Source organism: Nomia melanderi, chromosome 9, assembly GCF_051020985.1.
Source record: "Nomia melanderi isolate GNS246 chromosome 9, iyNomMela1, whole genome shotgun sequence".
In the NCBI taxonomy this organism is placed as follows: domain Eukaryota; kingdom Metazoa; phylum Arthropoda; class Insecta; order Hymenoptera; family Halictidae; genus Nomia; species Nomia melanderi.
Genome location: NC_135007.1, coordinates 5,505,513 through 5,522,421, shown reverse-complemented (window position 1 = coordinate 5,522,421; position 16,909 = coordinate 5,505,513). Strand labels below are relative to the sequence as shown.

Sequence of the window (16,909 nt, the reverse complement as noted above, 5' to 3'; positions counted from 1 at the left end):
TGATGTCTGGCTTTTGATAATAACTCTGCATATGAAAAACAAATTATGCTCAATCTATGGGCCGAAGGGCAGTTCATAAGTGAAACTACACTCCACGTAAATTTTGTTATGCCACTAATTATTTAGGCATTTATTCGGACTACTATTAGTTTGATAATGTTATTATAAACTATATCAGTTCTCTCACACACTTTGCTTTCAACACGTAATAACATCATGAACGAGTTACCTAGGTAATAGGCTGTGGGTATTGAAAATGAAGCTACGATTAATAATTCATTATTCGCCAACACAATTTAAAGAAGAACGTTTAAAAAGCGATAAATAATAAATTACAATTTTTATCTCACTCGTCAGTTAACGTTATTGAATTTGTGGTGTAAAGATAGATAGCCACACTCTGATTTCGCCGCGGTTCGACAATCGGATTGGCCGGTGGCTACCTTGCGGTCCCCGGATAACAAGAAGGAATTTGTCTAAGGGATTTCGTTCAATTTATTTTACTCTGCTTTCAGAGTGGAGCGTATCGCGTAAACTAGCCCCAGAGAACGTACAGACAGTTGAAAAGTGTACCGAAGAAACTCTTTGCGGTCTATTAAGCCACGAGAAATTCCCCAGGATCGAGAGAATCGATCTTGCGTGGAGTTTAATCAACCCACACAAAACGATCCACGTACAAATGCGTTTCCATTCTCTCTCGATATCATGAAAACATTGAAGGCGTTGAACAAAAATATGTTTTTCACTTCGCTCCAAAACTTCTACTCTTTCTTTTTTGCAATTCAACATATCAAGTAGACGTGAAAATAATAGCAACTTTGCGAATGCACAACTCCTACTCGTTATTAAACAATTTTTATATTTAATCCTGAACAAAATTAAAGTAATCAAATAAGAGAATGAAATTTTATGTGTTAACTTTATTAAAACTAAAACTACCAAGCATTTGAAACGATTGACATGACCCTATAAAAAGTGTAACAATAGATTATTTTCAGTTTCTTCAGGCATTCATTATGGTATTCAAGTGAAACTATTTATTTTCAAAATCATTTCGAATATTCAATGCTTTGAAGGTACCAATACTTGTGAAATAAAAAGATCGAAACCAGTCATTTTGACTGGTACGGTAATTTTACTGTCAATAATTAAAGATTCTACTTGATATAAAATCTCTGAATAAACGGCAAATTACGTACACTCAGTCCAGAAAAATGGAATACAAACTTCCTAAATTTATTTACAAATGTTGCAAATTTTGTAGGGTATAAATACAATGCGCAACATCGGGTATTTCCATACGGATTTTGAATAATCAAGATGCAACGTTATTTCCCGTAATTTTGGAGTGCATTGTTAGCGGCACCCATTCGGACCGGTGCGGTGTTCGTGATTCGATCGGCGCGGGAGCACGTCGTTAGATGTTTGCGGTTGTTTCACCAATGCCGAAAATACTCGTAAAATCGCGATGGAACGACATTGTCTGTTACCGACTACGTTCAGAGCCATTCCGAAGCACGCCGTTTTATTCGACTTTAATTCAATGTAACGATTCTTTCGTGGTCAGAAGGACTCCGAGAAGTTGCGTGGCTTCTTCCTGTTGGTCGAGAAGAAACAACGAAACGAGTTTTCCAGCTCGCGGTAATGCAACGTCGTATATTTGGGGCAGTTTCGCGTCGCAGACTGGCCGGCGACTTTTTGGATCCGCGTACATTCGCTTCGAGAGGTCGTTTTTGCGGGATAACTTCGCCTGATACTGCCTTGTTTGCCCCAACGAATGCCTTTTTCTCCTAGATTAATTATAGCATCGGCCAGAAATTCATGTTACACGAAGAAAATAGAAGCTTTAAGAACACAACGCTGATTCCTCGTGCTGAACATATGCTTGATATCGGATTCTATTACAGTTTGGAACTACTGTAATTACTGAAAGCATATTCCAGATATTGAAACCCAGTCACGTGCGAACGCAATTCTAATGTTACTGGTCCGCAATTGTATTGATAAGGATTAAGTTAGCACAAGATGGCTAATCTCGAGGACAATAAAGTGCTCGAGATAATATAGCACTTATAAATGTAAAGTAACGCTTGTAAATAGGATAAATATTTGATTCGTCATTTGTCTGTAAGGTAACTGGTAAAATGGGCATTATGCTCTAATATCAATGAGGACTAACAATGGTATATCACTTAGAAACCTGTGACCCTATTTCTTAATAAAAACCGTAAATTATGCAAGTTGCTTTAACTAAATTCATTAAAATAATACAAAAGTTGTATTCTTTTAAAATTCCGCAGCATATTTCAATTTCCGTCGAAGAAATGATGAATAAATAAAGAAACTTGTTTTTAAATATATATGCATTATCGATACATTTTCCAATCTTCCAGTCTCTAGAATTAATCAAAAACGTTAAATTAGTATAGAATGTTAAAATATTAACAGAAGATAATGTCCCATCTCTTTCAACGGAGATTACTGAATCTCTTTCACGGGAAGGGGAATCGTGAAACGAAAATGCCGCGAACTTCCACTCCATTCCTCGCAATCTGGCCTAATCGCGGCATTTTATTCGACAATAACTCGCGGCGACTGTGGGGACATCTTAATCGTACCGAGATAGAAAGAAAGCCGACACTGATACGAACGATGGAAGAAGTTGGAGCAAGGGAAGAGCCGGAAGCGGCGCTCGCCCCTTCCTCCACCCCCTCTTTTGAACATCTTTCCCTTTCTTTCCCCTTTTATCTATCTACACCCTCGTTTCCCCCGTCCCTTTGCTCAACACCTTTGTCAGCCGGCCATTCTTTTGTGATTTATGATTGTTCGAAGCATCTCCGCGAGATGATCTAGAAAGCCTCGGATAAAGAGATAGAGAAGCCGTCGGATCGGCAGTTCCTTATTTCCCTTTCTTCGCCTCCCGAAAGAAACACGTAACTCTTATCAACGAACCAGCGCACTAAACTCACAGTTCTGCACCAATGTTCGTTAACCAGTTAACTACGTTTAACGAGTATACACATCATCTTAAAACTCGAAATGATATTAATATTTTCAACGGTAAATTAGTTATTTTTTCAGATACACATGTAATTCATTTTCGTTTCGCTTTAGTTTTTCGTCAGAATGTATTATAGGTATACATTTTCATTGTGTTCGACGAATATATACTTTATTGCACACGCAATGAGAGAGTTTTTAAATTAAATTCCACAGTTAACTGGTTAACATCCAAAAATAATTATAGTCTCCGATTAACATCCACTGGGTGCGAAACTCTGATCGAAGTTTTACAATTGTTCAATTGGAACCGGCACGCCGCGAATTCCTCCGTAATCCGTGATCGCAATCGATGATCGTCGGGATGTATTAGTACGCGATAAGGTGGAACAAGCGGTGATCAGCGGCGAGGCTCAAAGGGGCAGAATTTTGCAAAATTTCGCATGGCCGCCGACGGGAGCTGGTTTTCGCTTATGCGGGCGGTTCCGCAAAAGGCTGGTCGGTAGATGGTTACGTCAGCTGTTACAATAGCTTCATCGATTGCGAGCATTGTCCCTTTTTTTATCGCCCGGCCTATCTGGTCACGTGCCGTTCAAGAATTTACAAAATCGTTCGTCATATCCCGAAATAAGAAAAGAGAGATTGTTGTGTACGTGTCATCGTGAACGTTAAATTACTTTGACATCTATGTTATTACCTTTTTTTAATACAGGGTGTCATGTAACTAATGGTACAACTGGATAGGGCGTGATTCTACGTGAAAAAATAAGTTGAAAATGTAGAATAAAATTGTTGCATATGAGGCTCTGTTTTTGAAAAAATCGACTTTAAATATTTTCCGTATATTTAAATATATGTGTGCACTTGACTGTGTCTCATTATCGGATCTGACTGTAGACAATTGTCACGATTGAAGTTTATGTTGACAAACATTTCCAGTGTCACGAAAATGTTTATTTTACTTACTGCCCTACTATCCTTATTATCCTACAGTAATACTTTCAAGCCTTGGCCGACTACCCACAAGCTGAACGTACATAGGGACAAAGAGAATCGGTGCACGCCCTACTTATTGTAGCATTTCATACAGTAAACAATAGAACGCGTTAAAAAGCGTTCCTACAAACTTAATTGGAAGAGCAAAATTATGTATTCGACAGAATGGACAACATTTTCAACAATTTCTGTAACAATAAAGCCTATGGTCATTGTAACATATTATTTCATTGCGTATTTATAATTCTCAGCTACAGTAAACATTTCCGTGACGTCAAGAATCTTTACGAGATCCAATAACGAGACATGGTCAAGTACCCGGCAAATATTCAAAGTCGATTTCCTCGAAAACAAAGAATCCTCATATGAGGATTATTTTTTGATATAGGATCAGCCCCTATGCGGTTGTACTACCGGTTACATGACACCCCGTATATTCGTAACGCGTTCAAACGATACGTCGGTATACTTCAAGAACTTAGAAAGACTTCGATATTCGCGGGAGCTTTACAGCCCAGCTTCCGTGTTTCCCAGCATCGGATGAAAATATTCCACAATAAATGCAGCTCAAGCGGAGAAGCTGGAAACGATTCGTGCTGGTTTGTCTCGACGGAAATTTAATAAAGAGGCTGAGTGTTTTCTCTCCGCCTGTCGTCCTCGTTCGAAATTTGACGTCGCGCGTATCATTCGGAGCCGGAACACCAGATCGAATTAAACTCAGGCAGTTCTGCAAGGGAAGCAGCGGGTAAAACAGCCTGCCTCCACCTGCCCTCGACGCACTTTAATCTCTCGATTACGAAACAGTTTATAAATGTCCGTGTCATGGCGTTGGATCGGACGACTGACAGTGATTGCACACTGCTCTTCCCATTTCCGGCACGATTAAGGGCGTCAAAACCAATCGTAATTACAATCGGACTGGATCCGTGATAGCAACCAACTAATCAAAAGAAACGAACTCAATTTTATAGGGCATTTGCATTGTAGAAACCAAAGGAATGTGCGCATCATGTTAACCCTCTGAAGCTTAATTGTGGATAAATACGCCGGAACATTCGTGAACATTGAAATACATTAGAAAATATTCTTTAATTATTACAAATATATACTTGTAATATTTAGAAACTTCTAAATCAAATTAGTCATATTCTCTTCGGAATGATATCTCTGAATTTTGTTTATCCGATGAAAAATACGATATAAAACGCAAAAATTGAAAACTTAAGAACTATAAAAATTATTCCGTCATTTATAAACATCATTTGAGAAAAATATACTGATTGTCCCCATTTTTGTAATATAAATTAACTAGGTATTTCATCAGAATTATATATGTATATTCTCTCGTGCTAAGAACAAAATTTTCCTCTACAAAGCGAACATAACGCATCACACATTAATCACCTACTATGTAACATCCCACCGCAATTAACAGCATAACGCACTATCACCGATAACTAATCGAAAATCAGTAACGCAACATAACTTTGTGAAAGCAGAATTTCTAGACAGAAATGTTAAACAGTTACACCGAAATGTTAAACCGTTTATATTCGAAATTGTTATCCCGTGTACAGTAACAATTCAAGTCCAGCGGTTAAACAATACATTCCAACAGTAGATCCTGGGAATTATCATCAGACAACCAGTCCACGCGGTCAGTGTATTTCGTAATAAAAATCGGCTGCTCGGTTTCTGGCTGATCCGCGCTCAAATCATCGCCCATCGAATTCTCGACAAATCGCATCGAGTAATTACGGTCCGGTGCATTCCGGGCCATCATTTGTATCGCATAATTTATTCGCTCGTAACGATTGCACGATGGAAAAGGGCCGGATACGGCCGATTGCAAAATTGTTATCAACGGTCGGGTATTCAAACACGTCCGCCGCCGTAATTCATCCACGGTCAGCGGCGGTTATGAGCGGTCGAACAATATTAAAACTCGCGCCATTGTTCTGGCCAGAATTCGCGCGCGTTATATACGGCCTTTCGAATCTCGCTCCGCGGCGGAACTGCACGGAAATGAAGCTGCTTCGAATCAGAAGCAAAGTTCCGCGGAAAAAATATTGTGAAGCCATTTTCGAAGGATGGAAAAATATACTGCGGCAGAACGCATCGCGTTGTTCTCCTTCGATTACATTTATTGCGAGATAAACCACGACGGACGTCGATTTCCGGTGATACGCAATAGATCGTATCGCGTTTTATAAATCAACGTCACATTTGTCGCTTCTTTTCTTCGACGACACCAGCTTCGATATTTCGAAACGAAATTACAATGTTTCGAGAAACAAAGGATTACTGAGAGTTCAATAGGAAATAGGGTATTCGCAGATTAAAATGGCTCGAGATTAAGGTGCACCCTCACGTGTGCAATGCATGACCTAAACTACACTTAAGATGCGCGTATTGTGCGCGAGGCGAGATTGGTTCGATGCGCCTTACGATAAAAGCACGTGTGATACTGATCATTTTCTTTGGAGTTTATTTGGATTTACAAAAGCTTTGAGTGGCTTGGAGTTGAAAGGAATAGCGGTCAAAATATACGATTTTGAATCGTAAAATAATATTGTGCGAAATGGTTCAAGAAAATTGTACTGGAGTAAAATATATACAACGAAGGTATAAAAACATTGCAAAGTGATTTGACAGTAAACTAATTAACGTCCATGACGAATCTGCTACCTTGAGTGTAATACTCGAATAGTTGTGCCAAGATTAGAAACTCATAAAATATGTGCACGAATAACATGTTCAATTTCAACTTGCCTGTTTATAATTGTACCAATATTTTATTGAATGTATAAGACAAAATTCGTTCAAAATAGTAGCGTATATGATTGTATAAATGGAAATGTCGGTCGCCATGTTTGGGTTTCGGTAAAAGCACGTTTTTAACAACGTCAGCTCCAAGTCATAAAAAGTGATTGTATTAAAGAAATTCATAAATTGTTTTATTAAAGAAGACAGTGACTGGATTGAGGCTTGTACTTACAGTGGTATCCAGCGATCGTCACACGTCGTGAGGTTGTTTCTCGAACGGTAAACGAATAATGGAAAAGGACCGACAGGTTAGTTATCGATGTACGCGAGGCGACGAATCCGATTTTTGAGAAAAAGATAAACACGGAAAGACATGCGTGTTCGGTCCGGTTCCCGCGACACGCGTAAACATAACCTCTACGGCGGCCAAATTTTCATCGCGATAACATAAACACAAACACCCTCTCGAGGCAGCGGCCGGCGCGCGACTGCCGCCGGTCCTTTGATCGTCGGCTCGCGAAACCACCCGAAACCCACCGACTCGCGGTTCGAGCCGGCCACGTGCTCCTATCACTAGTGCGCATATGCAATACCACGTGCTTCGAACTTTGAGGACCTTTAAACGAATCAGGGTAAACTAATCGTAGATCCTAGAGGACATTAACACTAGAACTACCATACCAGTCAAAATGACAGGTTTCGATTTCTGTGTTTCACAATTATTGATATCTTAAAAGCATTGAATATTCGGAATGATCCTAAAAATAAATAGTTTCACTTGAACACTATAATGAATGTCTGAAGAAATTGAAAATAATCTATTGTTGAAACTCTTGTATGGATTACATACTAATCGTATTAAATGCTCGATAGTTCTAGTGTTAACACATAGTGTTAACACATAGTGTTATTCGTATAATTAAAACATAACAAATAAACGAAACAAAACATTTTATGCAAATGTCATATGTGTGATATTTTAATATAGCTAAAGCGACAATAGGGTATAGCATGCGCCAAATAGATGTTAATATCATCGTAGCAACGGTAATCAACCGCATTACGCAGATGTAACGCTAGGCTCTCTGAAAAAAGCGCTGTGTCAGACATGTTACGCGTGGTCGCGAACATGCCAATTTTAATCCTTGACTACCAATGTTGGTACTAGGGACCAAACAAATGTGTTCAAAATCAAATGTTCCTTCGTATATTTATTTTTCATCACTTTAAATTGTTTTAGAACATTCTAATTTTGATAACGTGCTATCTATTCACCCAAATTATAATTCATAAATAATGGTATTATCTAACTTATAACTACTGATGTTGGGCTGAGGGAAAAAATATGTGGCAATGAACTGTAGCCCAAAGAAATTAATGAAGAAGTTTGATTGGAATAAATGTTGTTCGCTCGTTTCTTTGATCTGGTGAGTAAGGAAAATGCATTAAAAAAGTTGTAAGTAAAACTTCTTTTAATTTTATTTTAAGCAATGCTTTTTTCGCATTTTAAAGTGCATTTTGATCTCACATGCCAAGAATAGTTGTAGTGTAAGTCTTTTTCACCTCGATAGTTAAAAGTTAACCAAATTTTAATTCTCTATAGAAATGTACACATTTCATCGCTAGACTGCAAATTTTCATACAATATAACACTTTCTTTACTTTTACGCACGTTTACTTTCTGTACTGATATTTTCAACATGTTAACATTTCACTAAAGGCACTACTAAATTGAATTATATTTTATATTTCAATACATTTCTCATATTGATGTTAAATTTGCATACATAAAAATATTGTATACTTGTTTTACTGTAATATAGTTAGAAAATTCATAATGAAAATATATAAAACTTCAAGAGAGAAATTCATAAGTGTGTCACTTTATACTATGAAATTTATAAAGATACTTTAAGAAAATATAAAGAAATAAAAATAAAAACTTTTTAAAAAAATGTATATTCATAAAGATGTCCTGGAAAGTAATACAGGAGATCAAGATACAACGACAATAATGGTCATGTTCAGTGATACTCACCACTGATAGCGAAAATAAAAATCAGCATGGACTTAATGCATATATATATTTCACGGAATTTATTAATATTTCATTAAGGTTATATAACGGCTATACTACTTTATTGAATAATTATGAATTAATGTAGAGAAATTGGGACCGAATGGGAATTTATTTCCTTTGTCATAAAATTATTACTAAATTGATGGATGTCCGTATAATTGCTTATTTTATTGTATTCCATAGTGTTCCTATGGTTGAATTATGGTCATAATTTCAGGAACAAATAATACATGTTGATGACACATAATTTATTGATTACTGCAGTTATTCCAATAAATTTCAATGTTGACATACAATGAAGCTACCATAAAAATTCTATAATAAAATTCCGAATCATTCCGGAAATCCATAAAAATTTGTTTAAAAATGTCTATAAAACTCTTTTAACAATGCACGTAACGAAAGAAAAGTTCACATCTGTTCTTTTTTAACCATACTGTGTTTATGTTTCTCTTGTCTTAACATTTGAGAATAGCCTTAACTTCAATATACTTAACCAGAAAATGCAAAGTTACAGCGGAAGATGAGGATAAGCCGCATAAACCCGTTTTCCGAAATTTATCACAATGTGATAGAACGCATGTTATGGCCGAGTCTTAGTTGATCACGGAGAAAGTTACCGGGAACTCTCTCGAGTTTACGACGCGTGTTCCTTGTTTGTCAGGGGGATGGGTACTAAAATGGGTAATAACAAGTAGACTTTCGTACGACTACCGCCTTGCGACGCATCTTTGCCCGCGTTCATTCTTAAAACTTTACATTTTCAGTAATCAGTTTTCCAGGCTCTTATCGTAAAAGCTGCAGCCGTGTCAAATTGAAGTGGTTCGTTTCCTCGTCTACGAGTAACAGTAAATATTCTACTGCAATTGTTCAAGCTATTCCACCTGGATCTATTTTTACTCAGGCTTCGAAGAATTTCACTGTTAGAACAATTCAGTTGTATTTCAGAACTGAATTGTGTAAATAGTACGGCTGTTAATTAGTTTTATTTATGTGCACATAAAGAAATGCACCAGTCCCGGCGTAACTTATTTCCTTTATAGGCCCGTAACGAATACTCCTGTATTCAAGTGCATCGTGTATCTAAATATCCGACTTTACGATGGAACGGTGGAAACTTATAAACGCGCGTATAAAATTTCGAAATTTCCGTCGAAATTAGTAACGGCTAGCGCCACATTACTTCGAAACTCTCGTAAACTCCCAAAACTGGGTCCCGCTTTGTAAATCTTCACCGTTAACTGATACGAAATTGCCGTGGGATTTTCATCTCACAGAAACAGCATTATTTACAGAGGCGAGGCTGTTTTTCATTAAATATTTAACGAGCGGAATTACGCGGGACGAGAGCGGCGAGTCAATTTAAATTCGTTACGCGAGAAAAAAGGCACAGATAATTGATGCATCGCGGACGGGTGATCTGCAACGGTTAACAGGAGCGCAGACTAGAAGTTGCAAATCATCCCCCTTTCCATCGTTGGTCACCGCTGAACAATACAACGCCGGGAAATTGAATTTTACTTCGACGTTACTTGAAAAGTCGTTATTGCTTTCGTGAAGTTTTACGGTAGCTGCGAGGAGAAAGGCTAAAGTAAAATACGGTGAGAATTGTTAGGAGACTTTCGCAAATCTTCCAAAATAATGACTGTTTTACAGACTCGACGCCGGTCTTTCAGAAAAGTGGAAAATTTGTCAATCATTGTAATAAACGTGTTACTAAGAAGAAGAAAGAAGTTCAAAATAAATATTGAAAACGAAATATAAGACTGTGTAGAACTCTTCATGCAAAGTCTTTTATGTAACTTTTATTCAACATACTGCACTTCATACTACACACGCAATACATGAAATATTTAGTCAATATATAAAGACATAAAATGAAAATATCGTTACAGGAAGCTTTATGTTAGGTGGAACAAGCGTATCATGTCTAACTAACGTTCAGCAGAACCACTTACAAAACCATAACAAAACAGACGGAGCGCGTAAAGTCGCGTGCGCGTGAGAACTTTTTCCGAATTCCATCGGACTTTAGTCGCGAGTTAACGGTGTTACGTGAGGATTATTAAAGTTTAATGCGGTTTAGGTTTATTTAAAAAGTGGAAAGTTACCGATTACACGCGGCCACTTTCTTTCACATTTCGCGAAAGTGAGCGATTCTAATTCCGAGTTCACGGAGAACTAATCTCCGGTGTATAATTTAGGAACTGCTCGGTAAGAATTTGAGTAGCTGTTGCCAGAGTCGAGGGCGTCCCGGGTTCTGGCAAGTCGAAAGTTCTCAGCAAAAGGAGTGCATCCCTAACTTCGGCCAAGCGTCAAACAGCGACGGTGTGCAAATAGCGAGGCGCAACAGGTTCCGCGACATTTATGTTCCTGTAGCTTAGGACAAGACTCAGCCTGGACACGAACCTGCCGGTAAACTTGTCCCGTGGAACCCGTCCGCTGGAATTCCGGCGGACAAGTAGTTGCCAATATCTCCGGAGGATGGCGGCCCGCTCGATCTGGCTACCGTTTCCAGAACAACTTTCACCGAACCTCCAAAGCCGGCTAACGCGTTCCCCTGTATATGGAATTCCCTTTCTTTCTCCGCTTTATATTTTTCACGGTCGCACGAACTTGCTGTTAAATTTCTGGCTGTAAAATATAGTTCCTTTCCCCTCGACAATTCTCACCTTTCATACTGTATTTTACGCGTTATCTCACTTCCGCTTCCATGATCCAATATGGACGCCAACGACCATAAATCTTCCTACATTCATAGGGAATCTGAGCATTTCAATCTTTATCTCGGGAAATTTAGTTCCGTAGTGCACTCGAGAAGTTTCTGAGCAAAAATGTCTTCGTATCACGTAGGACTCACGTGGCGACATTTGAAATGAAGGTCGGGAAGACGAAGGGATAGATAAACGGTTGCGGAAACGCAAAGAGGTGGGTGGGCGTGGGCGTGTATGTTCGTTGCTACGAGATGCAGATGACCCAGTGCTCCGAGATGAAAGCAAACTGCAGGCTTATTTAAATCGGAGACTTCCGCTTCCGTCTTTCATTCCCGTTCGGGAACTCGAGGAATATCCGACGGAAATTCCCGGTGTTTTCCGGCCCGGGACGAAAACGTTTTTGCGTGGAGACGGACCCGCGGCCGTTGCGTGCGCCGATAGCATCACGTGAAGCGGGCATTTGTTCTCGCTAATTTATTGGGGAATTTTATCAGCAACGGATCGACATTCCGTGACTTCCTCCACGTGGGATCGCTATGTAATTAATTAATCGCGCCGCTTGCTTTCCGTCTTGCTCAAAATTAGAATTTTGTACGAGCAAGGCTGGCTGGAGGACTCGCTGCCGTGGCGGTCAATTAACATCAGGAAACGCGGATTCTCATTATGCGTTATAGAAAGCGTGGCGGGTCACGTATAATGGAGAACAAATTGCAGTTATGTCTGCGTGTAGAATAGAATTCGGAGAACGTAATTCGTCGAGCAGAAAACTGGGTACAATGCGGCCGACATAATTTATAACCGGTTCTACCATACAAACGGTTCGTCTATTAAATGCTGCATATAATATCGACGCTTTTGCAGTCGCGGGCCTTATTGTACTCTATCCACTATTGTCACTAATCAGTGGTCTGCGTGTTTTATTAATCTTTGTATTTGCAATTGAGTTAGACACAATTTGGGGAAGGCTTTATCAACATTTAATATTGAAATTAGTTTTTACCTTTTTGGACGGGAGATGTTGGAATGGTTTCCTGGTGATTTCAATAAAACTTTTCACCGGCGTGGGGTCCATTATTTAATGGTAATGGAGTTTACACACACGCAACATGTGATTTGTAGTTGGCTATGTTGATTCAAAGAGGATGAAATTATCTTAAAACGATCCAGGATTTATATGTATACTCATATTGCGTCGCTGTTACAATAATATGAACTAAATAAAGCGATTTTTTTGCATTTACGAATATATAGATTTAATTTCTACAAATATTCATGGCCTAATATTTCCGATTGCAGTTTGTAGAAATTTATTTTTAACTAAAAAATTTGAAAGAATATCAGACCGTATGTAATTAAAGTTTAATAAATAAAAGACCCTTATAAAAATGTGGAATAAAAAAATGATTTCTTTACGAAGTGATAGGAATATTCAGTAAGCTTCTTTCATTGGCAGATGCTTTTAACACATTATGAAAGGAATATTTGCTTAACTAAAAAGTATAAATGTTTTAAAACTTTTAGCCAACAGTGCATATACGTATATGAGAAATGATTAGATAGGTTTTTTGTAATGTTTGATTATAAATTTTAATATTCCCAGTGTTAGTCGGTAAAGTGTTTGACGACTAAATTTATTTCTTATTTCTTTATTACATTTTCAAACTCTATTTACAACACATTTACACTTTAATTAACCTAGTCTTATGGGTAGATAGTACGGCTTCGAAGTTTGTTTCCCCTCCCGTCGTTTTTCAAGCAAATTAAAAGTGCTGCTAGTCGATACCGGGAAAGCCACTTCCATCATTCTGAAACCATTATTTTTTGCGAACTCCAATCGACCCGAACGGCAGTCTTCTGGAATAATGAATACTCCGGAATGTTTGAACAACAAAGTCGGTGCGCGCGTAAAATTCATTTAGCTAGGAGAACGGTGGCAGCCGATTTGTAGGAATATTTTAGTGTGCGAGTGTTCTGACGGGAAAGAATACTTTGGACGAGATCCAGGGGCCGTGAATCTATCACACAGACGTAATTTATTTTTCTTTTACTATCATAGAATTGTTAACGCCGAGATTTAGTGTTACCATTATGTGCCTCTTAGTTTCACTCGATAAACTACTTTGTAAACAATTTCAACTTAATCTTGTAAAGGTTACAATGTTCGTATAAACTATATCATTAATCTGTGGTTTTACTGCATTCATTAACGTTACAAATAGTTGTCTAAGATTTACTGCTATAAAAAGTAGCAAGATTTCATTTGCATGGTGATTAAAACTTGTATATGCTTATTATTTCGATTTGATACTTTTTAATAAGTTAGCCTAGTAATTATAATTACAAACTCATAGAGATAAAACTAGTTTTAAATTAAAATTTACAAAATTTGAGTATTGCACCTTAAAATTGAAGCATTCTTATTAAAAACCGAAAATCAATTAACTTTGAATTAAAGCCTTAATAGTATAAATTAAAAATACAGCACCCATGGGGAATTTTGTTTAAAACTAGTTTCCTACATAGCTACCGTAACCTCTAAATAAATTCATATTTTTACCCAAAAAGTCAGTTACAGAGGAAAATACGTAATACTTGTGTCTTGTCGTCTCAAACAATGCGGTTTTTCTGATAAACATTGAGACCATTATGCAAGTCTGCAACCAAATTAGATTTATCTTCGTTTTATTAATGTTGAGAGTAATAACATCCACGTGGATCGACAAAACGGGGTCCGCGAGCACCGGTTAATTTGGCATGGTGCCCCTGATTAAAGGTCTGTTTCTTATCTGAACTGTAGAATATCAGCCATGCTCGCCCATGTTTCCGTAGTATGTAGCCCGGAAATTTATCGACTGGACAAGTACCGGAGGTTGTCGCCCAGTATTGTTTTTCCGTTATCTTCGGAATGGTTTAGATTACTCGTGCCTCCGAGTTGGCATTCACGACAAGGAGGCCGGCCGGAACAATCCTCTGTTGCAACGATGCCTGGGGATCGATCCCTCCTCGTGTGCCAAACGATAAGCTGCTAGTTAAGCTGTGCATAAAAGCACAGTACCTTGTGTAATTGTGGGCCAGTCGCTTCTCGACTACGGCCTGAATTTTCGTTGGATTTTATGCGAGGAAAAAAGAGAATCGGATTTGGGACCGGAGCAATTACTTCACCAATTGTAGACGGAATAAATTAGGTCACAAATATTGATCGTAAAAATTTAATTTCCAAAGGTATTCATTTATAATTCTTCTTATTATTATAGGAACTACCAAAAGTATTATACGATCTCTTTTTACAATGAACGTAATTAGTTTTAAACATTCAGATTTGATTTCACACGGGAAAAGTCTTCACCGTTCCTAATTGACCAGGACAATTACGTCAAAAAATCTAGACTAGTATTAATTAGGTTATGAATAATAATGTTAGAAATTTACTTTTTGAGGCTATCTACTGTTTCTTCTTCTTGCAAGTACATTAAGCTACCAAATGCTTCTCATTACCTCTTTGTATGACGAACAAAATCATTTTTAATTATTCACATTTGATTCTGTACATAAAAGGTCCTCCTCACATTTTTTACGATTGCCAGAGTGATTCAAACTTCTCTACGGACGCCGGAAAATCTATTGTAGCGCTGAAAAGGAGACGAACGTCAAATTGAATATTAACGGGCGTTTAATGGAAAACGAATTCGACAGGTCTCGGGTATTCGAGGGGCAAATTAAATGAGCGGGAAGAAGACAGCTACGATCGTAACGAAAACGAATGGGAAACCAATGAGGCTGGCATCGCATAGGATCGATAAGACGGGGAGCGATGCGATGGTGTGAATTTGTTAACGCGAGGAAGAGACGCGGAAGCTTGAGAAACAGGCTTTCACTTTATCGAACGCGTAACTCGTTTCCGTTAATTTCGCGTTCCCCTTTCTTTGTGCATGTTATTCTTCAACGTTTATAGGCAGAGACGTCTTGTCGCAGTCTAGAAAAAGTTGCTGTGAAACTTTTGAAAATTGCTCGCTAGCAAAGCGGTGTGTTCCTTATAGTCAGGCACGAAATTTTCGCAACCTCGTTCTCCCGTGCAGTCGCCGCGCGTGTTTCCGTGCAGTTCAGTGCGACTTTGTCGAGCGGAAAAACGTTTATCCGTGGCGGGAATTTCTCCACAGAGTCAAAGAGTTTTGTTCCGTCGTCGATTTCTCGGTCGGGGGAATTCGTAAATACGTGCGCTGTTCTATCCCGCGAGGCAATTTCGTAACAAAAACAATGAGTGTAATGTGGGCTCGTTGAAAGAAAATCCTCGACTATTTCGTTCGGATGTGCTGGAAGGGTAAGGGACAGTTACGACGTACGTGTTTCGTGTTTATTGTATCGAAAGAAAATTTTTATTCGTTCGAAATATAGTTTCAAACATATCGTGAACCTGGTATTTTGTTGCCACGTTTAGTGATTATCTATACGACAAATACTTTTAAATTATTTATTAAATTGTTTCCTTTAAAACTAAAAGTATCGAGCAATTAAGTTCACTTCTTAAAATTCCTCTATAGAAACTTCAAGAGTGCACTTTTGAGACTTTAATTGATTTATAATTCGGTTCGCGTAATGCTAAATTAATTTCTTTAATAATTTCTTAGAGAACCATCTGTTGTCTTTTTAATAACTGCAAAGTGAAGAAATCAGAAATGGATCATTTTGATTCGTTTAGTAGTTTTAGTGTTGATGTTAGAAATCGTCATTACGTTAAATATTTAACTTCGGGAGACATTTTTAAATTATAGATGATTTCAGAATATATACTATTCCTGGAATATGTGAAATTTGTTGTACATTTCAGTCTTCGATTAATGATTAATTTGACGATGGCGTGATTGTTTTATAAACACTATTTTTGAGAGTTTTTAAATGCTATTGAGGAGTACACGATAGTTGGTCACGTTATGTTACGCGAAGCATCGATCGCAGATCTGGTACAAATTGTATAAGGAAAAAGGAACTTCGCGAGAGCGACTATCCCGGAGTCATTAATCTTCGTCCAATGCCCGACTTCCGTCCGATTAGGGTATCTGTATATCTTTACAATGACGTTAGAGCGTCTTGGAACACCAAGATCATTATTTACATAAAATAGTACAACAAGAAACTTCATCTTCGCTTTCCTACGACGCTAGATTTCGGTGATTGAAGTTCCTTGAGACTTTGAAGACGGCTACCCATTTTCAATCTTCGGAGAATAAGTAAATCCCTTAGGATCTTTTACAGTTTTGCACAGTAAATGTTCCATTCTTTTTCCTCTTTAAAAAGAAATTTCTTTCTCTAATTCGAACACTATGAAAGAATACAATTTTTCGAGAAAAATACGTTT

The 16,909-nt window shown here is 38.0% G+C and overlaps 1 protein-coding gene across 9 annotated transcripts in view; it reads right to left on the bottom strand.

Annotated features, from left to right (window-relative positions):
* LOC116431258 (glutamate receptor ionotropic, kainate 2) overlaps nucleotides 1-7,259 on the bottom strand; it is a 206,837-nt gene extending 199,578 nt beyond the window's left edge. For 8 of the 9 annotated variants that reach the window (XM_031986396.2, XM_031986397.2, XM_031986398.2 and 5 more), the window contains exon 1: nucleotides 6,995-7,259. The gene's annotated coding sequence lies outside the window, so the exon portion shown is untranslated. The remainder of the gene's footprint in view (nucleotides 1-6,994) is intronic. The other variant, XM_031986404.2, reaches the window with a different exon arrangement.
* Between the last annotated feature and the right edge of the window lie 9,650 nt (nucleotides 7,260-16,909).